Source organism: Strix uralensis, chromosome 21, assembly GCF_047716275.1.
Source record: "Strix uralensis isolate ZFMK-TIS-50842 chromosome 21, bStrUra1, whole genome shotgun sequence".
NCBI classification, from domain to species: domain Eukaryota; kingdom Metazoa; phylum Chordata; class Aves; order Strigiformes; family Strigidae; genus Strix; species Strix uralensis.
In genome coordinates this window covers 4,415,669-4,435,593 of record NC_133992.1, presented here as the reverse complement: position 1 = coordinate 4,435,593, position 19,925 = coordinate 4,415,669, and the positions used below count along the sequence as shown (strand labels likewise).

Sequence of the window (19,925 nt, the reverse complement as noted above, 5' to 3'; positions counted from 1 at the left end):
GAGAAAATCATTGTGTCCAGCCTGGGGAGGTGTTCATGGGAAGGCGCCTGAAGAACTTGGGATGCTTGGGTTCCCAGCCAGGGGATGCTGCTGCTGCGATTCCCTTTCCTTCTCCCCTCTGTAAATCAGGATGTGGGGATGCTGGCCCCTGGGTCTGAGTGGGAAAGGATTATTCCTTCCAATGTGGTTTTTTGAGATTTCAGACATTTTCCCCATTTTGTATTGAAGTAGGACCTTTTCTATAGTCTGTGTGGAAAAACAAACCACCACAAAGCAATAACCAAATCATCTGGAGAGAAAAAAACCTCACTCATCAAGACGCACGAAACAACGTGGGGATTGTGGTGTTTGGAGGGTGTAGAGGTCTCTGAAACCATGGGGAATTGTTTCAGAGATCATGCAGAGAAATTTCAGAAATCATGCAGAGCAATGACATAAATTTCCATATATTGCCTAAATGCCTGGGCTTTTCTGGGCAATTTTCTTACTCTGATTTTACCTTTTCTTGCTCTCAAGATCTGTAAGTGATCGAGGTGATGGCAAAGCCTGTGCGTTCCCCTGAGAAGTTTCAGTTTTCATGAATCAGTGGGAGGTTTTTTCTGGAATTCTTTCTCCCATCACCCCAATTTGAAATTTAACTACAGAGACATCCCTACCTGCCTGAAGTGCTTGGGACTTTCTGCTGCTCTTTTTATTACATTAAGATAGATGTAAAGCAAGCAGTTGCTTTAACTGGCTGATTTGGGAGGAAAATGTGCCCCGCATGGCATGCAGGAATCAAATAAATACCCAGTGGAAGCAGCTCTGGTTCAGCTGTTGGCTCCTCACGTTGTTTCAAGAGGAGGATCACAGGAGAAGGGAAATGGTAAAACCCACCAAAACACCTCAATATCCCAACAACTGTGAAAAAAAGTGTTCCCACCCATATTGCAGCCTGGATGGGCACTCGGGTGAAGGCAGACCCTCCTCTTTCTCACATGTTGGAGAATTACAAGCAGTATAGATTATTTTAATGGCCGTTATTACTTCCAACTGTGCCTCCACCATCTGTTCTTCCCCAATTATGGATGCAAAAACCCAGCATGTTTCTCCATTCCGGCAGTATAGGATGAAATATAAGCGTTGTAAAAGGGTGTATATTCTTTCAACAACATAGTTGGCACCTATGATATTTTCCTCACTCTTCTGACCCGCATTGGTCGGGATGCTGCACCTGGTTCCTCTGCACCGCTCCTGGCCAATGCCCAGATCCACGGTGGCAGGGGAGGCCATTGATAAAAGGAAGAGGCTGGTGTGCGACATGATTTGTCCAAGCCATGTGGGGCAGCTGAATTATTAACACTGACCAAGCATCTAAGTGCTACAAAACTCAACAAGCACCTCTTACCTCCGGCACAGTGATAAACAGGATTGAGGCACGGTGGGAGGGAGTGAGTTAAGACAGGACATCAAAGACTGGATTCCATCAAGTAAATCATGCCATTGCTTCAGTAAAAGAGCCCCTAAATGTTTTATTAGGGATTTTCAACAACTACCAAAATTAAGATGGAAGGGATGAATTATTAAAAAATAGATTAACTAAACTAGCCTCTGAATTAAACATGGAAGGTACCTATCGGGAGCGGCGTGGCCACTGCGTGTGCAGGCATCCGAGTCCTTTAGCTGGGCCTGGTGGAGGTGGCCTGGAGAGGGGGAGCAGCAGTGCTGGGGGGATGGATTGCTGCAAGCTGTTCCTCCAGGTTGGGGTTGCACTGCCAGGGCATGGAGAGGCTGGTTGTGGGGTCAGGAAAGCAGAGTGCCTGGTGCTGCACAAGCATCAAAGGAGGGGGCTCTGCCTTGGGGAGATGCAGGCTAAAGAGGTGCAAGGTGAAGCAAAGGAAATAATGTTGGCCCTCAATTAAATAGTGGTGGAAACATAGGTACAAAAAGTTGACCAAGTAGTTGAGCCAGGAACGGAACTTTTTTTTGCGATGGGCTGGTCTGCTGTTACCAACTCAAAATTGTCCATGGCAGGAGAGGGACTGAGCCTGAGCATGACTCAGAGGTTATGGTTGGCAGGGAGGGCCTGCAGGGTTGGAGAGCCCCCGGGGTAGGGGGGTCCCTCCTGCTGGCACACCTGGGAGGTCAGGGACTCGGTTTGGGTGGTGCCAACAGCTGGGCACAGCTGGAACTGCCTCAACCGGAGCAGGGGCTCTGTCCATGCCTTTGAGTGATTCAGGCATGTTGTTGTGCCCCCAGCTTGCTGTGGGCAACTTCGGTGTCTTGTGCTACATTTCTCCCATCTGTCAAATTGAGACAATATATTAATCCCTTACTAAAGTGGCCGTGTGATCTGCATTTGCTGTTTAAGTGCCCTTGCAGTCCTGACATTATGCATGCAGGGCTACATCAGCATGTGAAGGTGAAGCACAGGCAGGAATGGGAGGTGAAGAGATGCTGTTGTGGTCTTTGGTTTGTTTTATTGCAGCCCCCAGGAGGGTGGGAGCATCGTCTCCAGGTGCTAAGCCCAAAATGTGGTAGAATTGCTATTTGTTTGTTCTCCCTCTTTCTCTTCCTCTTCCCCAACATGTTCAAAGCTCTTACTTGCAACTCTACAGTCAAACTCCTGCGAATGCAGCGGTAGTATGGCTGCTGGGAACAATTGACAGTGGCTACAGTAGCACTGCTTTAAGGTACACTCTGATGGAACAAGTAGAGGCTTCATTCATACTAGTATTAAACCACTGTTTTGTGGTTCTAGGCAGCTTTTCATCTTCACAACTCAAAGCAGCATTAATTAACTGCACGGCATGGTGGGAGGTAGGTGGCTGTTGTTGTCCCCGTTTTACAGATGAGGAGTCTGGAGTGTTGACACGTCCTGCGAGTTGCCTGCGGTCGTGTGGTAATTCATCCGAGTCTGCAGCTGATCCAAAATGCCAGCTTCCACTCGGGGCTTTATTCCTGGTGATGCTCAATCCTTGTCTCCGGTGACAGAGCAACCCCTTGGGAGTTTTGAGGTCATCTTAATTTCTTTAAACTGAGTTTGGTTTTGGATATATAGAGGTGAATATTGCTGAAGTCAAATTTGAGTCTTCTAATGTGAATTAGGCCAAATGCTGAAAGCAGGTTCATTGCCCTCAGGCCAGTGATAGGGCAGCATTTCAGCTTTGCAGTGCTCCTTCCACCGAGAGAAAAACTTGGAGAAACAAGCTCAGTCTTTGCTATAATCCCCACTTTTTGCAAATGCGTACAGAGAAGCCTGTTTGAATGAAATGGTAAAAATACAACAATCGACTGTTTTCTTGCTTGTAAATCCTCAGGTTTGCCTCTCTGATGATCTCTACTCCCAAAAACCTCCTACTTAACACTTTTCAAGGGTTGCATTCACAGAGGCTTGCTTCTGCTGCTGCATATTGGCTGAAAAATCAATGTTTTGGCCCTCATGTATGCAATCAAAAGAGGAGTCTTGGCCTGTATTTTGGGAGAGAGTTTGTCTGAGAGGCTTTGGGTAACCCTCATCTCTCCTTGCACACGGCATCAGGTCAGCATCTCTCTCTGTGCAGCTGCAGTGTGAAGTGAGTCAGGCTGAGAGGTCACCCCATGAAGAGGAGTGGGGTGCACAATGTTGGGGTGGGATCAGCCCTGCCTCACCCCCCATCTCCTCTGAGAGCCCACGCGATGCTCCTGGCACTCATCAGAAGATCTTCATCCACCGCTCCCTGCCCTGGCAGAGGTGGTGTGTGGGGTTTGTGGTGGGATCATGGAGTGACACATCTCTGCATGTCTGTCTCTGGTGCCTTTCAGAGGAAGCAAATTGTATTCTGGGCATCCTCCTCGGCCCCCCTTGGATTAACATGAAAGCCTTTCCATTTAGTCTTAATTAAGATAGACACTAAAATAAAGGCTGTGAGTGAAATGTGATGGGCAGGAGAAGGAGGGTGGTCCCGCAGTGTGCAAATGCTCTTCTTGTCTCTTTCCCCCCCCCTCCTTTTCTCCTGTCATCAATCTCCTGTTGCTAAATGTGCAGCCAGAGAGCAGGTTCCCAGGCAAGCTTCCCCCTGATAGGTTTTGACAGATCTAATCAGGCAGGAATAGTGACGACCACGTCCCGCACTCCTGTGAATTGCAGTTCAAACTGAATATCCTTCACCATGACACTGGCAACTGAAACAAACCTGATGGCTGAGATCTGGCTGGCCCAAGGGGAGGGATGCTCCCATCCCGTGTGCACCTGCCTGCAGCTCCCATCATTGCCCGCGGGCTCGAGCCCCTGGTGCATCCCTTGTAACCTCTGCCATAGCGCAGCTCTTCTAAACGCCTTTGATGTGAGACACTTAGTGCCAATAATTGATCTCAGGGAAGAGTCTGCCGGGAGGCGTAATCTCTTCTGCTTTTAATAAATGCATATATTCTTTATGTTCTGCTTAATAATGCAATAGCACAAAGGTTTACAGATAAAGGGAGGGTGGCTGTTCTGGGATGTTTGGTATCAGAGTGAGGCTGGAGGAGCTCTGAGTTAAACTTTGAAATCAGTGTGTGTTGTGTGTAAGCACAGTGCTGTGATTGGTTTAATGCTGTCATCTGTTCTTTAGAGGTGCTTCAGATCATGGGTTATTGTTGAGAGGGCTTGTGAATAAAAAAAAAAATATCCCAACAAAATAAGGAGGTAGATCTTCCAAAGAGATGTTTCCTTTGGAAACCTGAGTCTGGGACTAGTGAGCAACCCTGGGAGTCCTCTGAGCTCTCGACATTTCCACCCCCAGGCCCCGCTAATAGCCCTGCTTGGCAGATCTAAATGAGGGTAGCTACAATGTCAAGCGGCTAAAAGACAGAACAACACAGCAAGGACAGTGAATCCTGTTGTAGGCACCGGGATTTTGGCATCTTACAGGTTTGTGTCTCACGGTAGATCTGTGGTGTTTAAGATAGCTCAAAGTGCAAGGAGTTTTTTCCATAGTTGAGGCTTCTGTCTCTCTCCAAAATGGTGTTTTAGCTATCCAGTGCTACAGTTGAGCTCAAGACTTTCCCTTTCCTCAGGAAGGCCAATAACAGGCTCCTTCTTTTATCCCTGGCATCTACTGAGAGTAGTTCCAAGGGCCGTAGGCTGGGACTGATTTGACTGCGCTTAGGAGTAGTTTAGATTATCCCTAGATCTGTATCTAAGCTAGTCCCTCAAGGTGCCCTTTCTGATCAGTGGAGATGTGATCTGTGGAGCTCAGGGCACCAATCAGCTCTTGCTACAATTCTTGACCACCTTAGGGCAGGGGTATCATCCCCAGAATGAGCTGATCTCCCCTGGTGAGTCTGGAGGAGCCCAAGGTGACCAGTCCTATGTGTATTTTGGGTTACCTTGGGATGGGTGAGCTGAATCCCATCCTTGGCATCTCTGAAACCTGGGGCAGGGTTGGTCTGGCCACTTCTGGACCAGCAGCAGTCAGGTCTTAGCCCAGCTCAGGCTGCACACCCTGGAAAAATACCATTGGCACCAGTAGATGCTGAGTTGCAGGAGTGCAATCCCCCATTGTCTTGTCTCAGGATTTGGGTCTGGGGTCTTTTTTAAGCACATCAGACCCAGTCCCACAGCACAGTCCCAAGCCTCAGCAGAGCCAACACGGTTCCTGCCTCCCAGCGCTGAGCTCCCAAGTGAAACATCCTGTCCTTGCGGGAGATACAGCTGTGTGCCCTGCTTCAGCCTCTCTGCCTTTAACCCTCTCTCTTCCTCAGGTAAATGATGATGTTCCCTGTTCCACATTCAACTCCTGGCTCAATTTATCTTGTTTATTGACCCAAGCAGAAAGTCAATGTTTTCTTCATCTGCCATTTGCTTCGATGGCAGCCAATTTGGTGCAGCAGAAACAAAAATGGATGCAACAGAGTTCAGTGCCAGATTTTTCTCCTTTATTGTTTTTTTTAAAATGCTGATTATCCTTTTTTCTGAACACACCTGGCCCTGGACACAGCTTGGCAGCCTTCACTATATGATATGGCTGCAGGCAAGGCTAAAAATGTACAGCAATTACCCCACGAATTGGAGAGCCAGGAGGAAGCCTGCGGGTCAGCTCATTACAGACAGGCGATGCTGCAGCCAGGGTTGCCCTCTCCCTCCCGGTGGGTGCTGTTTGTTTGTGAAACATTGGCCTCTGAGGGCTTCATGTGCATTTGAAGCTCTGTCTCTTCCTCAAAAGTCTGAAGGTGATGCTTTGCAGCTGTTGCCTGGATCAGAGATTTTCAGGCACTGCACCTTGGGCTCCTGGGGGCAGTGGTTTGTGATGGGGGTGTGAAAGACGATGGGGAAAGGCTTGCTCATCTCTATGACAGGTTATTTGTAAGACTCCAAATCAGGAAAGGTTCCTTGAACTGCATTGAAGAGAGTTGCCCCAAGTGCAGATATAAATACCGCTTCTATCCCAAAGAGTTTGCAAGTTGGGGACAGCGTGTAGCTGCTTTGAGGTCTGTCCAGGCAGTGCTTGCTGCTGTGGTGGCACATCTTTTCAGGGGAGAGAGAAGACAAACCCTGCTGGCAGTGTGTCTGCAGTTTTAGGACATAGCCAAGGTGATTTAATGGAATGTGGCTACTGCACAGGGTGGTCCTGGCCTTCCCCCAGCCACCAATGCCCATCACTTCCCCTGTGCCAGCAGTGGCATCTCGCTGATCCTAAGCTGAGCTTGTTCAGGTATTTAAACCAACAGAAAACCCTCTTTTTCTCTATGGTAAGAAATAATTTGCTCAGAGGAGCAAATCTCCAGGCAGGGGTGAGATGAGTCCCTACCAAAGGCAGCAGCAGATCGGGGTGCTCCTCACCTTTGGAGACCAGACTCCTGGAGGTGGTGTCCTTGGAAGGGCTCAGTGACTGGTGGCTTACCAAGGAGGGTGCTGCCCTTGCGACAAACACGGCTGTACCCTGAGGAGTTGTTAATGGATGCTGGACACCTGGGGAAACACAGTCTGCACTGGGTGCCTAGATAAGAGCTGAGTCCTTTTGAAAAATCTGCCCATATGGATGGAAAATCCCTATGCAAATCTCTCCCCAGGTATAAAATTAATTGGATTCCAACTTCAAAGAGTACTTCTGGAAACGAGCTGTAAATAATCTAGTTGTGCCTCAGTTCCTCTGTCTGCGGACATTCACCTGGCGTTTTCAAAGCCAGTGAGCATTGCTGATAGAAGGTGCTATATATAGCAGCAAAGCTATGCATATGTGTATAGGTATGCATAAATGCATCCCTAGGAACTGACCCAGGTGTGTGGTGTTTTCTAAAGTACAGTTCATAGGTTTAGTTCTCCAAAAAGCTCTAGTTTTGCTTCTGGTGGACTGTTACCCTCTACCCATGCAGCCATACATACCCCCATGCTGTGGGACGCTTGCTTGCCCGGTGCCATGTCTGGGAGAAACACAGGGAGCAGGGTGGGGTGAACAGGGTCTGGTGATCCCTGGGATGGGGAAACTTGGTGAAGGTCACCCAGCTGTGTGGCTTTTGGGGGGTTCAGCTGGATGGAGCTATATTGCAGAGCTTGGTGTTGCCCCTGGAGCTGCCCGAGGATGCTGAGCTGCTGCAGTTTTCAGGAGTTTGCTCCTCTGTGGGCCATCCTGCCTACAGTAAGTGTCTCATCGGGGCAGGGACCTGCAGTCCCAATGCTTATCCCTGCCTGAGTGGAGATGGCCGATCCTTGGCACCCAGTTTCCCAGGGGCTTGAAGCTCTGTTCCCAGCAGATCAATAGGAGCATCTGTGAAAAATCAGGGCATGGATGTCTGATCCTGCAGCCCTGGCTGTTTCCTATTTATCTAATCTAATTCTATCGGCATTTCTAAAGTGCTTATCGCCACCGCATCTAAGCACTTTATATGTATCTTGAGAAAAAAAATCCCAGTTGCTGTGTAATGAGAGTTGTCGAGTCTGGGGTGTGGCTGGTCTTGGTGCCTGGGTGCAGGCAAACAACAGGCTAAAGGGTAACCCCTCCCTCTCCCAGTTACCCTGCAAAGTCCAACTTTTCCTGATTGAATGTCATGAATTGTTACAAAGTCAGATCCAGAAGAGCACATTAGGACAGAAAACTTGCCCAAAATACCCTTGAATGCTATAAAAGGGAAAGAAAACCCCAGAGACTCATTTGTGCCTAAGCAGATGCTGAACTCTGAGCACCAAGGTGGGATTTTCAAGCTTGCCATTGCAAAATGCTCACGATGACCAAAGGCAGACGCAGACCGCCCCGATGTTGATTCTTCCCCCGCGCCCATGGGGCACTGTAGGACATCTCTGCCTCTGTGGGGCTGGGGGACAAGCTGCGGCACTGGGGGGGCTGTGCAACACCATGGGGCTGGGGAACAGGAGCAGGGGATGGAGCTGGTATGTGGCCTGAGGTCTTTCCAGCTCCTCTCTGTCTTTCTGTCCCCACTGAGTTCCCACCAGCAAGAAAATTCCAAATTTCTAGTCTGGGAAAGAGGGCGGAGAGATGGGAACTGCCACAGCCAAGCTTTCTTTTGGGCTAGAATATATGTCTGGTTTAAATGGGAAAATCCTTTAGCTCATTCCAGGTTCATCACTTTGGGATGGCAAACAAGCAGTGACCTGAAATCTTGGTTTGCTGATGGCTGATTATTTTGAAGGGCAAAGACAAGGGGAAGGTGTCTGGATGCTCAGTTCCTTTCCAGCATCTGATCAGGTTTGTGTCGGGAGCAGATACAGGTGAGGTAGCGGGGAGATGCCCAAGCTCATCACAGCAGGGAGATTAATGGCTTTTTTCACCACACCACAGAGTCTACGAGAATTTATGTTTTATTTGAACCAGCCCAGGCAGGGCTGCAATCACTGCCTGATACTGGGGTGGCCTGACCCATCTCATGATGTTTTCAGCCTTTAATAATTTAGCATGAGAGATCCCAGGCCTTCTGTCTAGGCTTTAGCTCGATTGCTTGTTTTTCTAAGATTTCTTTTTCTCCCCCAGGCAAAACTATTGCAGAGGACTGAGGCAGATGTTTTGTGGAGGGTCTCTATTTTACAGGCAAAGAACTGCCTTAATTTGGCCAGCTTAAAAGTGCTTTGAAAAACTTGAATTGCTGCACACGGCGTGAAGTCTTGTTTGATTTTAGCAGCAAGAGTCGGCAGCCATCCTCCATGCCTCAGCATGGCCGAGCATCCCCACTCCGCAACGCTGGTCGAGGGCGTGAGGGAGTCCAAAAATAGCAAGTTTGGGTCTAGTGGAGAAGGGGAATGGGGGAGAAGAATGGGCTATACTGGGGCAAGAGGGGAAGAGGACAGCAAGCAGGCAGGTAGGAGTCTGCCCAGGTGATTTTGCCCCAGGGAGAGCTCTGGCCACCAAAGGCTGAGCGATGCTGCGTCCTGCACTGCTGCTGAAAAATGTCCTCTTTTTCCAGACTGAATGTCTTCCCCTTCCTCCCTGCCCAGAATAAAACCCCTATTAGGCTCCTCTTCAGCAAACATTATCAAGTTTGCAAAACTCCAAAGCCGGGAGGTGCCAGGGTCAGTTTGCTGTGCAGCCTTCAGGCAGCCCCTCTGTGCATATGCATTATGAAACCATCTTTAATGGCATGATCATATCCTAGATTTTCACCTTTGCCTCGCTCAGCACAGCCGATGAACCTGCTCTGGGAATGATCTGCATTAATGTGGAGCTGTAAAAACTTCAACTGAAGTCAATGAGAGCTGTGCTTTGAGCAGGGGAAGTGTCATTTAATGCTAAGCACTCTGAAAAATCAAGTCTAAATGTCTCAAATTTGGTGCGTGTAATGTAGTGGATGTTTTTTACATTACCATGCCTGGGCCTTAGCTCCCCATCTGTAAAATGGGAATGATAACAGGGAGACTGGGAACTTAATCACTTTATTGGTTGTGAAATACTGCTGCTTTTTGGTGTTGAGTAAAGCATAGCAACCCATGAGGAGCTAAGTAATTGCGCATGCAGAACAGCATCTGAATAGAGTACAATAAAGTAGAAGCTATGTGTCCTCCAACCAAGAGAAAATAAGATACTGAGAAGCTGCAGCTGAAGTTGTTTGTAGGGTGCTGAGAAGCCTGCAGGTGTTCATAGGTACCTGGGGTGGTTTTTGGGATGCCTAAAAGCTGAGCCCCAGCCTGTTTCAGGCACCCAGAGGCACCTAGCTATAGCTCAGCACCACCACCTTTGGTGTTTGGGGAGAGATAGGTCCTTCAGATAACACTCCTGTATGTGGTCTTGCAATCAACACCTTCATCAAAGTGCATAATTACCAGAGACTGCATTAAGGTTGCCTTGGCAACCTTAGTTCTCCCATTTTCTTAAGTTTTGAGTATGTGACATTACAACCTTTATAATTTTCTTTATGATACTTTTTCTGCATGCACAGACCTGTGCGTACCCGCGCTGCGTGGCAGTGGCTCCTGTTTGCAGGATGCCTGATAGACCTCGATGTCTCACCAGCTTTGCAGTGCCCATCCTATATGCAGCCCTGTTAACACAGGCTTTCCTTGGAGACTTGGTCTGGGTCTGCATTGCAGAGCACACGCTCTGCAGGATCCCTTTGCCAGCAGAGATCCCGCTGCCATCCAGGCAGAGATAGCCTGGACTTGGCATCCCCCACGGAGGGCTTTGCTCCCTGTAAATTTAACAGTGGGGTGCTGTGTTTGGGTGGCTGGGCTGTGGGAAGGGCTGGGTTGGATCCAAGCTGTCGGTTCCAGGAGCAAGGCGGGGATGATAACAGAGCCCATGCCTCTTCCCAGCCAAGCTCCTGCAGCAGTGTGATCCCCATGGAGGATCTGGCACCGGGCTGGCCTCTCTTGTCTTCCTGGGTCCTTGCCCTTGGTCACAGCACGTGGTTCTGGGGTCAGAACCGGGGATTTAATCAACATCAAACCAGGTTTCTTCCCCTACTGCCACCCCTCTCTTCTCCTACGGCAGAGTGGGTTTTTGCTCCATCCCTCTGGATAAGCCCACAGGCTGCCACCTGTGCGGTGCTGGGGTCAGTGATTAGTTGGTAGAGTTGCTAGAAATATTTTTGGATGCCTCCTTTCATGGCAGCCTGCAGAAGGTCTTGCCAGCAGCATCAACCAAGTCTGCTCAGCTCAGAGCAGCTCAGCCGTGGTGAGCCACGAGCCCTCCCTGTGGTCTCGCGTTTCCCCTCTGCGCAGATTTTTTTCCTTCCTTGTTATTACCATGTTATCTCTGAGCATAAAAAATACCCTCCAGTTGCTTTTTATTTCTAAATTGAAGCCAGAAAGTTCACTCTTACAAGTTCACTCTTTTGAAAATAATGTTTTGAGCAGATAGGATGGCAGGAATTGCTGGACAATCTGAGCTAGTAAAAATATTAATTAGCATAAAGAAATCATTTGATAATTTTCATTTATGTATTTTTTAATTATGCATTGCTGCCTTTACTGATAACCCCCACGCCAATAGTGTGATCCATTTTGCTAGATAAACATATTACTTTGTGAGTTAGTGTGCAATTGCGATCAATTATTACATACTACTACTACTGATTCTGTGTTGAATAAGCAGATTCCACTACTATTAACTGTTTAATTTACTCATATTTGGAGCTGCCTAGAACACCTCAAGTGTTTATTGGTAGTTGTGGAGCTGTGAGGGGCCAGGTGGCCTCTCACTGAGCCTGGAGCTTTCTGTTCCTGGTGGTCTAAATGCTCTATTTTTTTATTAGTTAATTTCTTAAGATGTTGAGACTGTGGTTTTCCTGGCTTCTGGTTTGCTGCCATTTCTTGAACTGTTAGATTTCACATTATAAATTTTTTCTTTGCAGCTGAAGTTTAGAGGAGCAGTGTAGGGAAATGGATGGGTCAGGCTCATCTTGGATAACTTTGTGTGCTTCACAACTTAATAACTAAAGTTAATAAAACTGAATTAGGTATGTCTGGCTCTGGCTGGTGATATAGTCAACAGAGGGAAATGGTTTCCTTTGAAGCTGAAAACATTAGCTGGGGTGTTAGGAGCAGTTGTGGTAATAGCAGCAGGGAGCCGGGGCTCTGCAGTTGCGTGGAAGAGGGGATGTAGTTCTGTCAGTGCTGGACACCTTCAAACGGGGAGAGTCACATCCTCTCCTTGAAGAATTAACTCCTGATGAAGCTCATGAGGAGCAGGTGGAAAATGTGCAGGAGCAGTTTGCCCAGTGCAGTGTGGTGGGGCTGAGCCCCTGAGACCTGCTACAATGTGGCTGTTGAGGCTCCAAAAAGATACGAAACAGGAGGATAAAGCCTGGGACCTTGACAACGGCTGGGAAAGCTGTATCTTAAATAAATGCAGAACAGGGTGGTGGGAATCTAGGGCAATGCCCATCCCTTTTGCCATCATGTGCCGGGGTGGGACATGGTGCTTGGCAGTGCTGTTTCATCTCCTGGCTGTTGTCCCCAGGTGCTGGGTTTTCTGTCCCACCAAGGACACTTGCTGTGCTCCAAGCCCCTGTCCCATCCCATCCCATCCCATCCCATCCCATCCCATCCCATCCCATCCCATCCCATCCCATCCTGCCTTTTGATATTGAGCTGCCTGACACACAGCAGCATCCTGACAGTACTGCCACCACGTGGGAAATGCAACCCAATGAATTTGGGATTAATTACAAGCCACAGTGAAGCGGGCGCTGACACATGTAATTTCCAGCACGCTTACTGACCGTGCTTTATCATCCCTATTAAGGCTCGTGCACCTTTTCTTAAACCTCCCGGCACGGAGGTTGCCTGGGAGACTGAGCCAGCACCGCCTGCGTTTGCCTTTGGCTCGTGCGGAGTTGAAGCTGCAACCATGATGCTTCCCTGAAACAGGGGGAAAAAATGCTCAGAATTAAAACTGTGTAGTTTATCTCATCTGTAACATCCTGGCCCTTCATACGGCAGAGCCGCGCCACTTCCGAGGGGCCTGCAGTGGGACGGGGGCTCCTGGTGAGCCCCGGCATCCCCTGGGACGTGCGCTGCATGTGATGGGCTTTCCAAGCTTGCTTTTATTCCAGTCTGTTTGGTTTCGCTTTGCTTTGCTGTAATTAAATTTCTGGCCCTTCTGGTTGCCGAGGTGAGCTTCAAAATGCTCTGGTGGAGTGATGGTTTTATTGAATCGCTAGCAAATTATTGAAGCGTGGTAGGGAATTTTTCACACTTTCAACCTCAAGGTTCTTGGGAGAGTGTTTTTGCAAGTGTTTATTATAGTATTACCACAAGAAGTGAGACTACCCAGAAAATTTGTAGTAAGCAGCTCATCAGCTGTGGTATGTCAGCATAGCTCCATTGAAGTGCCTTCTCCAGTGTCACTCAAGTAAGGATGATTTCTCCCAGTTTAGGACCTGGATGGTGGCTTTTCTTCAAACCTCCTGGCACTATTAGAGTGGCTGAAAAGTGTCCATGGGTGTGCTGGACAGAAACTCGTTTTTTCTGCATAAAATTATAAATCTGCTGCATGCACGCACATCTTCAGGCACCACACTAAAGAAACGTGGTTGAAGATGTGAGCTTAAGTGTGACAAAGTTTCAGACTGTGAAGTCTCTGAGTTAGAAGCTGCCACCACCTCATCGTGTTCTCCAATGCTGGGGCTGGAGATTAACTTTTCCAGAGCATCCCAGCTTGGTCAACGTGCGGATGGACTTACTCAGGAGATAGCTCATGGTGTAGTGCTGCAGGAGATGGTGGCTGCATTCACTGCAGATGTGGTAAATGGTGTAGTGGGTGCAGGAGAGGGCTGTAGAAAGAATGGTCTCTTGCTGCAGGAAGAATGAAAAAGAAAAGGGTTAAAATCCTGGAAAAAAAAAATTCTGTTGCTTTTAAATTGGAGACCACTTTTCTCAGGTGACCATTTATTGCGTGTTCATCATAATTTGGGTGTTTAACTGCATGGCCCTCTGTACAGAACAACTGAGCCTGTGGTGCAGTGAAACCCAGCTGGAATTGTACTGTGAGCACAGGAAGTGCTGAAAATGCTAAAAATAACTTTGAAAACATCTCTAGTTGGACATCCAGCAGCGGTGAGCACCTTTAATCCTGATCTCTTATTGCTTTGGCTCTTTGTCTTAAGTGTGTAAAACCCACTGTACAGAAGCTGTGAGTATAAAGTAACATTTGTGTATGCTGGGGGTCCTGGGTGGTGAGTCCCCAGGAGGGGAAAGCACCAGGGGGAGGGATGGCTCTGCCTTTGCAGGCGAGCAGGAATGCCACGTCCTGGGAGCGGGGCTGGGGCTGTGGGTGGTGGTACCTTGGGGTCCCGAGGGGTCTGCCTGCAGCTGGGGTCCCAGCCCCATGTGCTAGTCAAATCTTGACAGTTCATTTCTGAATGCTGGGCTTTGCAGATGCAATTTGGTTTTTTATCAGTTATATGCAATGGTTTTACAAAAAATGCGATTATGAGTTTTGCAGTACACCCTCAGCGGGGGTACGCATGTCAATCAGGAAGGCAGACCCTTTGTGCCCATTTCTGAGATGAATTTTGCTGGTCATTGCATGAACATGCTGAGCTCTTCCCAGCCTTAATAAGCCCAAGCTCTGCAGTGCAGGGTGCCCGGGATGAAGGGCTGAGTTAACTTTGCTTCTTCTATAATTCCCCCTCCAATTTGATATTTCAAGCTTGCAGCTGAGAGGGCCATCACCATCTTCCACCCAACATTTGCAATTCATGGCTGGTAAAGAAGTTTTCAACCCACATGGCTGCAGACAAAACAGAGGCAGAACCATTTGCACAGCAAAAAGGCTCGTGCAGGTCCCACTTCCACCGATCCCATTAATACCTCTGAGCGGATTACTTTGAAACTCAAGGAAGAGTTCGGCAACCTCACTAATGATTTCAGTGCTAGCTGGATTAGCAGAGGAAAGCAGGGGTTTAGTGGAGGAAAAAGAGATGTGAGGGAGAAGAGAAAAGGAGCGGAGGAAGACAGGAGTGGAATATGTGAGAGCACAGGTGATGCTCAGACAGAGCATTTGCTGGGGAGGAAATAACTTGCCCATCACATGGATGGGGACTTCAGCTGTTTCAGGTCTGGGGCTGTGTTTGGGGACGAGTCAGAGGTGCTTTCCCCCAGAACGGGCATCCAGGTGCTCCTGGAAACTGCCCCGGAGGGATGGGTTCTTGGCTTGAGCTTCACCCTCAGCACATTTTGGGGCTGGATAGGGCCATGATGGGGTCTGGAAGGGGGGGAGCAGCCACAGCTGCCATGTGAGCACCCGAGGGGCAGAGGGTGAATGTCCTTCCAGGTGAAGCCAGCTATAGGTGAGATGACCTGATGGGGCAGGGAAGAAGGGTGAAAGGCAGAGGATGTCCAGGTTTAACCCCTGACTGGGCATAATGGGAAAAGGGAGAAAGTGTGCACAGGGAGACAACCTCACTGGTGGGGTCTCAACAGTGAGGAGACGAGCCATTTCTCAAACCTTGCAGAATAGCAGAAATTTGTGGCCAGAGCTTGTCAAAATTGCTCAGGGGAGCAGCTGTCAGGCTGAAAAATGAAGCATCTGAGTGTAAATCCATAGAATCATAGAATGGTTTGGGTTGGAATAGACCTTAAAGATCATCACTAGATGATCCAACCCCCCTGCCATGGGCAGGGACACCTTCCACTAGCCCAGGTTGCTCAAAGCCCCGTCCAACCTGGCCTTGAACCCTTCCAGGGAGGGAGCAGCCACAGCTTCTCTGGGCAACCTGTGCCAGTGTCTCACCATCCTCACAGGAAAGAATTTCTTCCTTATATCTAATCTAAATCTACCCTCTGTCAGTTTAAAACCCTCACCCCTCATCCTATCCCTACACCCCTGATCAAGAGTCCTTCCCCATCTCTCCTGTAGCCCCTTTAAGTACTGGAAGGCTGCCAGAAGGTCTCCCCAGAGTCTTCTCCAGCTGAACCCCCCCAACTCTCTCAGCCTGTCCTCACAGGGGAGGTGCTCCAGCACCCCGATCATCTTTGTGGCCTCCTCTGGACCCACTCGAGCAGGTCCGTGTCCTTCTGATGTTGGTGCCCCCAGAGTTGGACCCAGCATGAGAGCGGAGCAGAGGGAGAGAATCCCCCTTCCCTCCAGTGTGTCGACGGCACCACACAGCTCGGTGTCATCAGCAAACTTGCTGAGGGTGCCTCGATCCCACTGTTCATGTCTCCAGCAAGGATGTTGAACAGCACTGGCCCCATCACCAACCCCTGAGGAATGCCACTCATCACTGCTCAACACTTGGACATCGAGCTGTTGACCACAACTCTTTGAGTGTGACCATCCAGCTAATTCCTTATCCACTGAGTGACTGGTCCATGCATCAAATCCATGTGTCTCCAATTTAGAGACAAGGATGTTGTGTGGGACAGCATCAGATGCTTTGCACAAGTTGAGATAAATTGCTCTGTCCTGGTTTGCAAGTGCATGAGCTCTTAATTTCCCTGTTGAGTGGGGTCTTGCCAATGGAAGTAGGAAGTAGCGTGAGGTGGTGGACACAAGGCATCCTGGCTGGGCTGCACTGGGTGATTTTGGGCCCTCTCTGTGCTCATCCCTCCTTAGGGATGAAGCTGCAGGTGACACAGCATGGTGCCTTTTGCTGCTAGTTGGCCCTGCCTCTAGAAACTCATGAACCCCAAATCCTCCCCCCGATCCATCTCCAAACACAGCTTGTGGAGCAGATGGTAGAGCAACACTGGCTTAGTCCCCAGCTCACATCCTTTTCTTTGTTTTTCTCAGTGATGGTTAACTTTGTAAGACACTGGTCTTTAACCATTAGCAGGCAATAAAAAGGGGCAGCTGAGTTGAATAACACCCACTAATCCCCTTCCAGGGTGAGCTGGAGGGAAGAACCACTGTGAAACTCAGGAGCTTATTCCAAGATGAGTGCTTTGGAGGCTTTGAGAATTGTATGGTGTTGGTATTTCATGAATAAATAACCCCCACAGATATTTGTCACTGAATCTGCTTCATTAATGAGGGCCTGAAGCAAAGGGAGAGGATGGAGAAAAGTATTTTTGAGGGAATCAAGGCGAATGCAGGCATTGGGAGGTGGCGTGGGTCTGGGTGAGGATGGGTGCCATGGCCTGCACCCCGGGAGCTGTGCCCAGTCTGGTGGAGATCCCTGCTGTTGTGCATCATGCTGACCATTTGTGGCAATAGAAGTTGTTAGAAAAAGGGCTTTTACTGAGGCTGTATCATCAGTGGGTCCTGGTAGAGAAGGGAGTGCATTTCATTTCTAAGCGTGTCATCTGTGTGTCTGCGTGTGTCTTTGGGAGGGCTGGAGAGTTAAAGAAAGAGCATGTGCATGTGGAGAGAATCTGGCACCAGAAATTAGGTCTCTCGCTCCAAAATGCCCTTTTTGATGGGGCCTGGCATCTGGTTTAGGGCAGTGGGGAATTGCCCCATCCTCCCAGTACACTGGGTGCTGAGCTCTGCCTGGTCCCTGCAGTTTTGGTGCCTGGGTCTGGCCAAGGCCACCAGCAGCTTCCCCCGGACAGCACGAACTGCAGAGCCCATCTTCTTCATCCAGCCTTGTCAGAATGGATCTGGGGTTACTCAGTGAAACTCAGTATGGGTAGATGGAGAACAAGAGAAAAGAGGTCTTCTTTTGCAGGCAGCTCATTATTGCAGGGAAAGTAATTCATTCATCAGGACTAGTCTAGTCTGGCATGTCCAGGTAGTGGGGAGGGACATCTGCTCACAGTGGGCACAGTGCAGCGATGGCCAGGAGCTGCCATCGCTCCTCAGGTGTCCCCTGCCTTGGCACTGCTGCTCTCTGGGGCCAGCTCTGGGATTTGGGGGCTGGGGGCTGTGGTCCTGTGCAGTGGGCAGGATGGGCAGGGGTCACCCCTGGAGCTGCGTGGGTGGAAAGTCATCTGCTCTGTGCCATGTGTCACCCCTCCCATTGCCACTATGGGAGGCAGGTAATTAATTATTGCTCTTCACCCCCCAAAATTCAAAGGGCCACTGAGGCTGGCAGTGCCAAAGGCTGGGCAGCGCCTGCCTGCACTGAGCCTGGCTCCACCAGCCCCTCTGGAGGCAGATGAAAGCAAAGTTTGCTCCCAGCTGGCTCTGAGCATCTCGTCAGCCCTCTCATCTGCTGACATCCCCCTTGTCAGGCGCCATGTTGAAGTGATGCTCCTCTAATCTAGCGACAGCCGACACAGAAGCCATCCGGCTGAGCAGCCTCCCTCCATCTGCAGGCAGTGCTGTCACCCCGCTCCTCTCACAGGTGACATTTGAACACTTCCCTCCAGCTCCGCTGCCCCACCTTCCAGAGAGGTTAATATTTTAATACTCTTAATGGCTCATTCCAGCTCGGCAGCCCCTGCCCGTGCTTTGTCAGGGATCATGCATTATGCCAGGCACGATTCTGGAGAGCGAGGTTCATGTTCCCGTCCTCCGCCCTCCCGAGGGCAGAAGGTTGGTTTGTGCTTCCAGGTTTTAATTAAAAGCATGACAAGCTGCCCCTGCCAGCCCCAGCCCAGGATCACAGCACCGTGCGGGACAAGCTCACTTCTCCCAGTAGCACTCCGGCACTCCGGAGCAACCCCGGCCAAGGATCCAGCCCCAGGGTCTCTTTCCCACCACCCAAGGCAGCTGTAGCTCCTCACCTTCTCCCTCCAGGGACGTGGGAGCTGCAGGAGGGTCTGGTTGTTTGGTGGCCAAATAGAAAGGCCAGGAGGGAGGACAGGGGCACGGTTCTCCTTGCAGTCCACCTACGATGAGAAGCCCCTCAGGAGGACCAGATGGGGCTGAGCTTTTCTGGTGGGTGGTGGAGGAGTTGTCATGTTTTGTTGTTTTTTTTAAAAAAAATAATTCTCCCTACATTAATAAACAGTGGTTTTGGTTAGTAAATAATATGCCCTTTCTCTCCCCTCATCTCTCCAGCAGAAATACATGCCCTGATCTAATATATTCTGCCTTTCTCACTCCCTCACTTCAGAGGAGCTGCAAATTCTGCTGGGAACAGAGTGCTAATAGAAAAGGGCCTCTAAAGATATTTGAAACATGACCAAGAAAGGACAGAGGGAGATTCAGCTCCAAATATGCTGGAAAATCTAGGAGATGGGCCAAGAAAGGGGGAATATCAGAAGCATGATTGCCCAGAGGGAAAAGTTAATTGGGAAGCATTAATTGGGGTGAAAGTGGGCAGTGCAGACATGAATTTGCTACGTGGGGCGGCGATGCTGCTGGAGGCACCACGGTGGGCACGGAGCTACCCTGGTGCTGGGGTAACTCATCCACCCCGACCCATCATAGTGGAGAAGCTGCCCTCCACCTCCATCTGAGTGGGGTTGTGCCAATTTACCCGTTCTTGCTGGTTTTATGGTGTTTTCCTTGTTGAAAGTCCCAGCTTCTGGAATCCTGTGATTGCCTGGAAATCTGCAATCTGCAAAATCATGACTTCAATACTGCATAGGGCTTTATTTCGTTGGGTTTAGCCTCTGGGTAATTTCTAGCCCTCAAGTTCTCAGGGAAAAGCTCGATTATGCCCTAAAGACTCAGAAAGCAGAAGGCAAATTTAGGGGAGGAAAAAACCCAACCACCCAGTGACTGATTTATTTTTAAAATCTCATCGTTTTTATGCCAATCTCTCTTTTTTTTTTTTTTTTTTTTTAATGCCTGACTCATGATTTTTGTGAGCGTTTGGTGTTGGCAGGGCTGTGCGTGAGTGTGACAGTGTGTGTGCGGGCAGGGGCCCACCGCTGATAGATAATGCAGTGCTGGTTTGAGACAGCAGTGCTGTGGTTTTCAAGGGCTGCTGAATATTCCTCCACAGCTGTTTCATTGCCAAGAACACAGTTTTTAAATTAAAAACACCCCAAAAAAGGGGGACTAGCACTGGGCATTGAGTCATTGTGTGGCTTTTTAGGTGCAGATGGGAGAGCAGGGGAGATGCTAAAGGGGAATAAACCCCCCTGTGACTGCTGGCATTGCCTTAGGGGGTATTTTAAGGTCAGAGGGGTCAGTGCTTATTTGCAGCCTCCTGTGTATAAAGATCTAATAAATAGCCTGTGGAGGTCAAGTCCATCTCCA

General features: G+C 49.3%; 1 protein-coding gene across 3 annotated transcripts in view; it reads left to right on the top strand.

Annotated features, from left to right (window-relative positions):
- Nucleotides 1-19,925, top strand: part of ASTN2 (astrotactin 2) — a 360,756-nt gene that overhangs the window by 174,382 nt on the left and 166,449 nt on the right. The window lies entirely within an intron of this gene.